This window comes from Hyaena hyaena, unplaced genomic scaffold, assembly GCF_003009895.1.
Source record: "Hyaena hyaena isolate Hyena2069 unplaced genomic scaffold, ASM300989v1 scaffold_517, whole genome shotgun sequence".
Classification (NCBI taxonomy): Eukaryota; Metazoa; Chordata; class Mammalia; order Carnivora; family Hyaenidae; genus Hyaena; species Hyaena hyaena.
The window spans coordinates 777,022-789,252 of NW_024081148.1; positions in this window are offsets into that span (position 1 = coordinate 777,022).

Below are 12,231 nucleotides of genomic sequence, written 5' to 3' on the forward strand. Positions count from 1 at the left end.
TCAGATATTCTAGCCACAGGTTTTGAGACCCCCCAGCTGATGGTGAGAGGAGCTTTCCTCACTGACTCCTGTCCAGATTGCAGACCCATGAGCTAGTCATGCTGCTCTGTTTTAAGCCATTAAGTTTGGGGATAGTTTTTTTAAATAAAGCCACAGTATCTGGGACACAAGCATGGGTGACTCAACTCAGTCTCAGAAAATAAAGCTAGTGAGCACCAGAGCCAGGTGCTGAACCCTGGTTTTCTTTGCACCAAAGCTGCTGTCTTTATCTACATGGACCAATATGTTTTGTTTTGGCTACAGACTCATGATATCCCATTTTCTCAGTGTGGTGTCTACCACAGTGCAGTCTACATATATCATTGATAGATTCATGTTGGTGCTGACAGACACAACCTGTTATCTAGATGGCAGATCTCCATGAAAGAGCCTTTGGCACTGATAGAATACATCATAGCAACCGATTGGATATAACATTTGTAGTTTAAATGAATCATACCTGTGGTAGCCAGTTTCCTTCAAGAGAAGGAACTTACATTCTCTTCCTTTGAACCTGTGACTAATTCAACCAATAGAATATGGAACTAGTCTTCCAGGACAAATGGAAACACTATGGAGGATAACTTGCCATGTGAACAGAGAGGCCAAATGGAAAAGGAGAGGGGAGGAAAACATTCTGTCCTAGTCATAACATCTGACTTAAACACCAGAGACACCCTCTATGAGGCCAGAGAGAAATAACCTAGCTGAGCCATACCCAACACAGCAAATTGTGAGACATGATAAAATGGTTATTATTTTAAGCCTCTATGTTTTGGGGTGGTTGTTTTACTCAGCAATAGCTAATCAGAACAATACCAATTGTTGTCCTTGTTAATAATTCCTAGACTAAATATGACCAATCAACTATTGGGGATTGCTATGTGCCAAGTATGGTCTAACCATCAATAAATTTTGTGACAGACACAGTATTTAACATAGTTTAGTTGGGGTGCACCTGAGTGGCTTAGTAAGTTAAGCATCCAACTTCAACTCAGGTCATGACCTCATGATTCGCAAGTTCGAGCCCCCTGTCAGGCTCTGTGTTGACAGCCCAGAGCCTGGAACCTGCTTCAAATTCTGTGTCTCCCTCTTTCTCTGCCCCTCCCCTGTTCACGCTGTCTCTCTCTGTCTCTCAAAAATAAATAAGCATTAAAAATTTTTTAAAAACCCCACATAGTTTAGTTGGGAAAACTGAGGTGTAGGAAGGTATGGTTCATTGCCTGTGAATTCAGGCAGTTAATATTATAGGAGTGAGCTATGAACTCAAATTATTTGAGTCAAATCTTTTTACATATGCTTCATTGTTCCTCACAACAATTATCATTGTTATTATTTTGTTTTGTTTTAGTCACAGTTAACATCTTTTTTTTTCCCAAGGTGAGAAAACTTAAGGCATAGAAAAATCAAGAGGTAACTCAAAATAAGAAAAAAAGTAAATAAACAAAAACAGAACTGGAAATTGAACCTAGAATTTTATTCCTAATTATTTGATTGTTTTATTGAGCCACGGATACATCTTTATGCCTCATATCCCCACCTTACACTCCTGCAGGCCATTTTGGGGCTATTTCATACTTCTTGAACCACTCCCCAGAGTAGTTAATTCTCATATTTACTCTCATAATAGTAGAGTGCAGTATTTCTCAAATGAGGGAGACTCAAGACACTTGGCTCTGTTAAAAATTGTTGCCAACCCCCCACAGAGGTCATCAATGTTGGCTATACCATACCAGATATTAAAACTGATAAATTTTAAATATCTATTAATCAACTTAAAATAACAATAATAAACCCTTTAGAAGTTAACAAAAATAAGACATTTTTATTGAAAATAACTATATTCTCCCAAATGAAAAAACAAACAGTGAGAAGAGTAGCATTTTGCATCTTTTTTTAAATTTCTTTAACATCTGCCTAATAGGGGGCAGGTAGCAGGATCCTCATATCTGCTTCTGCATTCTATGCATAGCCTCTGGAAGACTCTACTTACACTTGTGAGAGAATGAGTAAACAAGGTCATGTTTGTACAAAAACAGTTTTGAATTCACAGATTCAATCCTTGAAAGATCTTCGGGAATACTCACAAGGGATCCTAGAACACACTTTGAGAACCTTTGATTTAGAACAATTTTGCCCACCATGTACTCTGGGTAGACTAATCGGTGCTATGTGAAAGGAAGTTAGGAAAACACATACATTTAAATAAAGTAAACAGATTCCTGTTTTCTGTGCTGTCTTCAACCCTCTCAGATGTTAATGTTTATTTTAAATGTCGAGGAGAAGACTTTAATATGCAGAATTCTCTAATTAAGCATCATGATACTACCCCTCCCCCAACCAGTCTGATTCCCCTCCTGCTCCTCAGGATACATAGTAGAACTGGTTTTTAGAAAACTATACTTGTAGGTGGATGCTTTATAGACATTTTGGAAACAGTTGTTTTGAGTACTGGTGTTTTCCTAGACGAATAATCAATCAGGTTTCGCTCTGTTTTTCAGGAAAGGAGCAGTTTTGGAGTTGGGGGGAAGAAACTGTTCTTAGATGATCAGTATTTCGGAATATTTGGGGCAGATGGAGTACCCCGCAAAACTGGTTAGATTCCTAATCATAAAGCTGCCACCCAAGGATGAAGCTTCAGGGCAGAATTTAGAGGCATGTTTGGTCAGGATAAAGACAATGCATGAAAAAAAAAAGAGTTCTTTCTTATTAAGTGACCACACCTAATAAAGTGAAACAGATGTCAACGTGGAAGGATTTCCATTTGAACTGAGAGCTTTAACATGAGCATTTGCGCTGTGGTTGTTCTACACTTCAGCAGCGTGTGGCACTCCCGCTGCCTCCCTGCCGGGTCTGCACTTGCAGACATTATCCACCCTCCTATGGAGCTGAGCCCTAAGTAATTGCATGACATGCTTTTCATTAGATATTGGCACCTAAACATTGAATTGAAAATTTCGTAGAAAATATCTATTTTTAAGGGCAATGTCTTTCTCATTAAAATTTTTTTCATATTTTCTATTTGAGAGAGAGAGAGAGAGAGAAAGTACAAGCAGGGGAGGGGCAGAGAGATGGAGACACATTCTAAAGCAGACTCCAGGCTCTGAGCTGTCAGTACAGAACCCGATGTGGGGCTCGAATTCACGCGCAGTGTGATCATGACCTGAGCCGAAGTCGGACACTTACGTGACTGAGCCATCGAAGCACCCCAATGTTTTTTTCATTTTGATTTTCATTTAAAAATTATTCACATTTACTGAGTCCCAGGAACTATTTTTGGTCCTGAAGATATAGTGGTATGCAAAGTTAAAAAAAAATCCAGTCTTTAAAGAGCTTAGAAGTTCTTTCTTTTTTTTAATTGGTATTATTTTTTATTTTTTAACGTTTATTTATTTTTGAGAGACAAAGAGAGACCGAGCATGAGTGGGGAAGGAAGAGAGAGAGAGAGAGAAAGAGAGAGAGAGAGAGAAAGAGAGACAGACAGACAGAATCTGAAGCAAGCTACAGACTGAGCTGTCAGCACAGAGCCCAACAAGGGACTCAAACTCACTGACTGCAAGATCATGACCTGAGCTGAAGTCGGATGCCCAAGGGACTGAGCCATCCAGGCGTTCCACTTAGAATTTCTTTCTTAGAGGACAGGATTTCCCATAAATTTCATACTACTCCAAATTAGGGACTATTTCTCAGTGATAGTACGTCTCTGTTTCACAGATAAGGCCAAATAATACTCAAAGAAGAAATGAGTTTATGCATGTGAAGAATTTTCTAGCCCCACAGGTTATTACAAAAGAGAACTTAGAAATAAATACTTCCCAACAAGTAAGCCGCCCAGTGTCTTATAGAACTCAAGACTTCTGGCTTCATTTCAGTATTCTTAATTATCAATTCTCAAAAAGTTTTGCAGTATGAATGACTCTTTCAGGGCATAGTAAGAAGTCACTTGTGTCATTAAAGCACTGAATTGGTGACACTGTTACTGCAGAGTGGCTACGACCACAGGCTTTGGAGTCACTGTGTCCTGGGTTCAAATCATGAACTCTGTCTACCAGTGGCATGATCTTGGACAAATTGATAAATTTCTAGGAGCCTCAGTGATCCAACTACTAAAATAGAAGTATATACACTGACTCTTTCTGGCACCTGGGAATTGCTCCATCAATGACGGCATGGATTAGCTGTTTTCCCCAAGTGGAGTTCAAGTTTATGTTTCATCCTTGAAAGTCTTTTATTTTCACATCAACTCTCAGTTGTAAAGTAAAATAATAATCTCATGGTACTGCATGTCCAGTCTAGAAACTAACTGTTTAGGTTCAAACCCCCGTTGTATTATTTTACCAGATACTATTTTATATTATATATTATTTTACCGGAACGGACTGGGCCTTTTCTGGATCTGTTTTCCCATCTATAAAGTATGGGTAACAATTATTGTTGCTATTAGTGTTGTTACCAGCAACAGAGTATTCAGTCCTAGCTCTTGCAAAGCTCTCAAGGGTTATCTATTATTATTTATTATTGTTAGTATAGTTATTTGAAAAATATCTTTAAGCAAAGACAACACAATTAGTCATTTATAACAGATAGCAGTATTTTGAACATCAGCCATGTGCCTGGTCTTGTACTGACTGTTATTTCTTCTCTCTTTAATCCTTATGTAGTAGAGTTCTGTAAAGAACAGTCTCAGAAGACCACGGAAGTCCAAGAAACACAGTCCAGCAAAGCAGAACAAAAAAAATAAACTGCAAAATATCACCAAACATCTTTCATTGTTAAAAATATGTGAAAGAAATATAAGTATAATATATATATGGAGATGTATATTTATAACTATAAATATATTAATATGTAATATAAATATTTATTTATATATTTTATTGTATAAGGAGATATATTTTTTCTCTCTTACTTTTAAAAAAATTTTAACATTTATTCATTTTTTGAGAGACAGAGAGCAAATGGAAGAGAGGCAGAGAGAGGGGCAGACACAGGATGTGAAGCAGGCCCCAGGCTCTGAGCTGTCAGCACAGGGCTCAATGCAGGGTTCAAACTCAAGAACCGCGAGATCATGACCTGAGGCTGAAGTTGGGCACCCAGGTGCCCCAGTATATTTTTCTCTTTTTAAATGTACATCCCTCCCACATCACCAGGACTGTGAAGCATTTTCTTCCCAGTATCCTCAGATTTTCAGACCAAGCCCTCCATTTTTTTTCCTCCTAATATCCATTCCCCTTCCTCCATTTCTAAATGTGTCTCAAGCTCAGGAAAGAATGTTATTGCTTGACAAGGCCTGGTGACATGTGAGGAAGGGATGAGGGCTGCTGTGGAAAGTATTCAATCCTCTTTGGCAACGGGAGGCAACATGCCAAAATTCAATTTCTGTGCAGTTACATCTAGCTTAGCCTCTTAACAGATCTATGAAGAAAGTATTATGACCATCTTTTGTTGATAAGGAATTTAAAGCTCCTCCAAACCGTTTTGTCCATGAAGCCATAGGGCTGGATTTCAAACTTGAATCTGTTTAATTTTCAAAGCCTGTGTTTTTCTCACTGAACCACTTCATATTACAGTAATTACATCAGGATACATATTTAAGACAATAAAATTTACACTAAAAATTTTCTTTTCCCTCAAGATAAGACTCATGCAGTCTTACCTGGGGGTACATCAGTTTCTAAGTCTTAAGTCTGCCTAGAAGCAGTCTTGGCTCATGACTGGTCCCTGTCTATTCATTCCTTCCCTGCTCCTTACATCTCTGTCCATGAACTCAAAAATGGTTCACCCCTGACACCATCTTGTCATACCTACAGTCCTTATGACCTTCTGTTCTCCTTCCCAGTTGCAATTTAGACCTTACATTTCTGTAGCAAACACTGCTAGTTTCATATCTGACATCCACTCTTTTCTTCATGGCTAAGGGTATCCAGGCCAGCAGTGGGCCCACTAAGAAAAAATGTCACATATCACTTTAAGATGCAGTGACAGGGAAAGAATCTGAGATCAGCATATGAGATGCTGCTAATGTTCTGTGTCTTGATCTGGGCACAGAATGGATTGGTATGTTCCATTTGCAATGGTTTATCAAACTGTCCCTTTTATACAAACATCTTTTTGGTATATGAATTATTGTTTAATAGAAAGTGAAAATAAAGAAAAGAAGAACCAGTTACAACAACAAAACAAAAAACACTTATTTCTAAGACTTCTTACAGCTAATGGTGTCTTGGTGAGCCAGTTTCGAATATTAGGATTTAATTATAGTTCTACAGGATGGGCCTTTTGGTAACACTATTGTTTTTGTGGTAGACGGGGAAGACACAAGGTCACCATGCCTGGCCTTATATCTTTCTCCATTCCCTTTTTTCCCCCCATTCCTGAGACTCAGGCCTTAGCCCAGAGTTAGATCATATTCCTTGTAATCATAATAATAAAAAGATCATATGCTAACATAATAAAGTAAGAGGCTAGAAGGACCCTGGCATCCTTGATCAACGGCATCTGTCCTAGATCATGACTTCTAGACTTCTTTTTATTTGAGAAAAACATACCCTTTAATATTTATAACAAAATTCTTCTTTTTTCTTTTGTTCATTTGTTCTTTCTTTTCTTTCCTCTTCTTCTTTTTTGTTTGTTTTTTTGTTTTTGTTTTTTTTTTTTTGTTTGTTTGTTTGTTTTTGGATGCAGCCAAAATCAATCTTGAGTTTCCAAATTTCCTAAGAATCTCCAATATTCACTCTGGGCTGTCATTATGGTCAAACTATGAAAAGTTAAACTGTTTTATGTATAGGATTAGAGAAACCATCTAGTACCACCTTGGGGAGTTTATGTCTCTTCCTGGGAATTGGTAATATTACAATGAATTTTCAGATTTTGTATTTTTGCCCCTTTTTATATTTACTATCTTCAATGCTGGCACCATCTCATCCCTAATAAATTGGAAGTCATGTTTTCAAAAGAGCCAAAAGCAAGGTAAATATACTCCACTGTTTGGTTAAAAAAGTGAAACGAAAATGAATGTCCTGCATGTCTCAGGTATTGAATGAAATTCCTAAGAAAGACTTTAACTGCTCTGAGCTGAAGCACTACTGTACTGAGTAGATATTCTCCTAAGAAAAGTCATTTAAAAGACAGCATTAATTTCTGTGTATATATTTTAGAACAAGCAAAAGAAAAATCAGCAAGGGCACCTGGGTAGCTCAGTTGGTTTAGTGTTTGACTCTTGATTTTGGCCCAGGTCATGATCTCAGGGTTGGGGGATCAAGCCCTGTGTTGGGCTTTGCAGTCTGTGTGGAATCTGTTTGAGACCCTATCTTTATCTCTCCCTCTGCTCCTCTCCCCTGCTCGCACCTTCTCTGTTTGTCTCAAAAAAAAAAAAAAAAATGCAATTTAACAAATGTCACGTTTGTTCTTCCAGTTGGTCAGGTCCCAAACCCTGAAGCCAAACTTAATTCCTTAATTTATGTCACAGTCCACATCCAATACATCAAAATCTGTTCTGTTTGCTGTCAAAATATATGCAGAATCCATGCACTCCTTCATCATCACCTGCTTCAAACCCTATCGGTTCTTTCCTGGACAATTGCAATAGTCTCTTTTTCCACCTCCCATTCTAGGCCTTGACTCCTGCCTCTCCTGCCTGCAGACAACACTCAGGTCTCTCCTCTGATCAAAACCTCACCTATGCCTTCCCATCTCACTTAAATGTTGACACATAGGCTTTAGTTCAACATAAAAGTCCTTTCATGACCTGGCCCACTGCTACCAAACATCCTAATTACATTTTTATTATTTTATCAGGATATGCTTTTGTCTTAGGCACTTTGCGTTAGCTGTCCCCTCTGCTTGAAACACTTTTATCCCAAATGACATCTTGACTCACTCCCTTCTTTTGTTTGGAGCCTGGATCAAATGTGTCCATACCAAAGTACCTTATACTGACTATACTATCTAAATAACTAACCACCCTTCACTTACCTTCTTTCTATAGCCTCCTTATGCAGCTTATATGTTTTTCATAAAGTTTTCAAAAATTTCATGGGAGTTAGTATATTTTAATTCATCTGATTTTTTCTCTATAAATTTAAGCTCCAGAAAACAGTTATTTCATGTATTTTATTCACCAAAGTGGTATGTGCTCCATAAAAAAAGGGCTGAACAAATAATTTAAGGAATGAACAACATAAAATTCTGCTTCATCCTTGGACATATGGTCAATTATTGGAACAAAAGTTGGAGGAAGAAAAGAAAGAAAACATCGAAGAAATCTGCTTCCCTGGAATTCTTTGTGTAAGACATTCTGACAATTCTTTGTCAGATGCCCAATGCTAACAAGGCATTTAGTACTTAGGACACCATTCATCATGGTCAGCATTCCACATGTAGTGAGAGGAGGAAGCCAGCCGTTCAGGCTGAAAAACAGCTTCCCCTGGATAACCCATCATGATGCCTGGCATCCCCCGGAGGACCCCAGCCTACCAGCAAGAGGCCCTCAGTTTCACTCAGGAGACACAGGACAGGTAGACAAGCTCTGTTTTGCTGCTTCAAAAGATAAAGGAATGCCCTGAGTCTTCTGGTTTAAGATATATGGTCATGAATCTGATAAATCATCAGAGATAAATGTGGTTTGTTTTTGTCTCCCTTGTCACAGATTACCTCCCTCCAGACTGCCATAAATGTCTTTAGTTGTACTGTCTTATCACTGCATGAACGGTGTAGAGGTATGTGAGATGCTCATTTACATCCATTGAAGCATCCCTGTCTTCTTCTGTTCCTGCTTCTCATGGTTTTGTTTACCTCTTTTTTTTTTCTGGGTATACAGCATAAGTACACACAGTCATACACACGCACATGGAGGCAGATATCATCATTTAAAATTTTTTTCTGGTAGTTTTGAACATGCTTTGCATGAACAGTTTCAATTGTGAACTCTGACCTGCTTATCCAGACAATGCATTCCAGGTTTCAGCAGAAGGGCTTTTTAATGAAACCATCACCTTAGCAAAGCAAGTGATGGTGCTTTATTCAAACATATCTAATTCTTAAAAGGTTACATAAATAACCCAAGACATGATCACATTCAATCCTGTTTTTCTTTCTGCAGTTGGACATTTTTCCCCCATTTCTTCCTTTGTATGTAGGGGTCATACCATTAGGAGATTCATGGGATTAAAGCAGAAAACTTGGAAAGAGGCCAAACATATTGAGTTACCATTCCAGTTTTCTAACCCCTTCAGAGCAAACCATTGAACACATCATTTTATGATATGAATATTTGATCTCATAAGCTGAAAATTATTATTTGAACTTTTGATTTTTAAATATTTTTAAATCATAAAACTTGTACTTATTCTACAAATTTGATGTGCCCTTAGATATAGAAAAATCTCCACCTTTTCTAATAATAAAATATTAATACTTTAATTTCAATTTTCTGGACTAGAGCTGTTTCAACATTGGAGGAGTCAGTTATATATTAAAAATAACGACATTTTGAGAAAGGAAGCCAGACATACAAGTCATGTAAGTATTTTTCACCCTTCATTCTTACAGAATTAATGTACAGCTAGCTTACAGATGAGGAAAACCAAAGTACAAGCAAGAGAGCTGGTTTTTGATAATACCCAGCTTGCATATGCAAAAGCTAATGCCTGAAGATGGTCTGACTCCTAACCTGTGTACAAGGTGCAAGGTGCTTTACTAAGGTTCTGATATGGAACTTGGATTATTTTATGATGTCTCTCTGAGTCTTTGTTCTTTAAATATGAGATCAAGAGAGCATTCTAAGAAATCTTTGTAGAAGAAATAAGGTTTGAAGTTGACTTTGAAGGAAAAGTGGTATTAAAACCAGGATAAAGAAAGATAATAAATGTAGAGGGGATAGAGGAATAAACACTCTAGTGAGAAAAGGGAAAAGTGTTGTTGAGTAGACAAAGCCTAGGTCAGTTAGAGCTGCAATTTTGTGACAGCTCATCATATGACTGGAGAGATAGTTGGGGTTAGGAAATGGAAGATTCTGGGCATCAGGCTTATGAGGATCCTGCATATACAGGCACGACTCTGAAGATTTTGTGTAGGAGTTGCACGTATAAAGCAATATTGGGATTATACATCTGACAGTAGAGTATGAGGAAATTAAAAGAGAGAATGGATAGAGATAAAAGTGCAGTTAGAAACCCATCATAATAGACTAGACCAGATGGTTGTTGTTAGGCAGCTTATGGAGAATGTCTACACCATCATGAGCCGAATAGTTTACATATGACATAAAGAGAATATTGTGGGCCCTGAAGATTTTGTTGCCATGGATGCATTCATTCTCTTTTACTGGTGAGTACCTCTTCCATTCTCAGAGGTTTGGAATACATAATGGACAGATATAGTCCTTGATCTCCAAGAGCTTAAAGCCTGGGAAGAGGGACAAAACCAGTCTCCAGGCAGATGCCATGCTTTCTGCTGTAATGGTGGCAAATACAGTAGCTCTTGGGCCATGTGGGAATCCGTTTGCAATTGCAGTTTTACTGTATTTTTGACCCACAAGTGATTTAGGGCTGTTTGGAACTGGATTTTTTGGTTTCATTTTAAATTCCAAGTACTTGGTGAATGAATAATTATGTGAACAAGTGGAACACTCATGAGAAACAAAGGCAGAGATCTTGTTGCTGTGGATGAGCAAATGCTCCAGAAATGAGATGACATCTCCGGAGAACAGAACGGGCCCACCCATGGAGTATAAAACCCTTCATGCTTCCAAACAGCAGTTCCGGAAAGACCCCTGATAGTATCTGAACAGCCAATAGTCACAGTTGTGTTTAGAAGAAAAAGTAGTTCTTGAGGTATGAATACCAGGAGGCCGTTTTTATGGTGAATTAAAATAGTTTGATAATGAAATAATTATTTCACAATAAATTAACAATTGAAGCATCTTGAATTTGACATTTAAAGTTACAGTGAAAAAAATGTTGAGCGCTGCATCTATATTTTCCTTAGCATAAATATATCAGCTTGTTAGAAGCAAAAGAATAATTACAGAATGGGTTTAAAAGAAAACAGGAGAAGGTAGCATATCATCTGACAGAAACAAAACAAAACCCAGACTGAATTGGGATATCAGAAATCTCATCTTGATTATGATGATTTTCCAGATAGTTATCTGATATTAACCAACATCTATGGAGTTTCTTGATATTCTCTTTTGGTCTTTCTCCTTCTCTCCATAGCATACACCTATCACTAACCTCCCTGACACTTCCCTTTACTCTCTTTCATTCATAAATCTCCCAGTATTTCTATGGAGAAAGCAGAGCCAAGTGGTTGAAACCATATTCACAGTGACTTTCCCTTTTTTCTCTCTCTTGTAGCTGAAGTTCCCTCATTCATAAAGTGAGGATAATAATGTATTGCCTACTTCTTAGAGTAGTTTTGAAAATGAAGATGATGATGTATATGAGGTACTTAGTACAGTGCCCAACATGTGGGGAGGAATCAATCATGTTTTTATTATCATAATGTAATAAACACAGAATTGATTCCTCAATTTAATGTCTCATATATTCTTTCAGATCGCTATAATTATCTATAATATTAAAGGATAATAGTAAACCCTCTCTGATCTATAAAACTCTGCAGCTTAATGCTATGTTTATGCATTCAAGTTGCTAAGATCCTGGGAAGTACATAAAAATATTGGGTAGTTTTGCCCTTGCATACTGAAAACTCCTGAACTAGGAATACACATGTTTTTTTTTCCCTCTCTCTCTGTCATTCCTTACATCATATGTAAAAGGAATGTGATGCCCACATTTCACTATCATATCTCATTCTCCTGGTTGATGACTTATTGATGACTAATGGGTAAGAGACCCCCAAAACCCAGCACTGGCAAAGATAGAAGTTAATCTCATGATCTGTGCCATCTGACCTCATTTGGAGCCCTCTAGACAGTCTGTTACTTAGTTCACTCACCCTGCTTTTAACATGGTTCTGTTCATGTCTTATGTGGAGGGAAAGCATGGAGGACAAAAAGTAGAAAAGGAAAGTAACAGCTGAGTTATACCATCTTATGCATTCATTTCTTTCTTTCTTTTTATAGACTATCTTAGATGAGACCAGGATCAAGATTATAAGGAAGTCCCAAAGATTATAAAGAAGATTAATTCCCTACAATGAATAAGTATAGATGTATAACATCAAAGA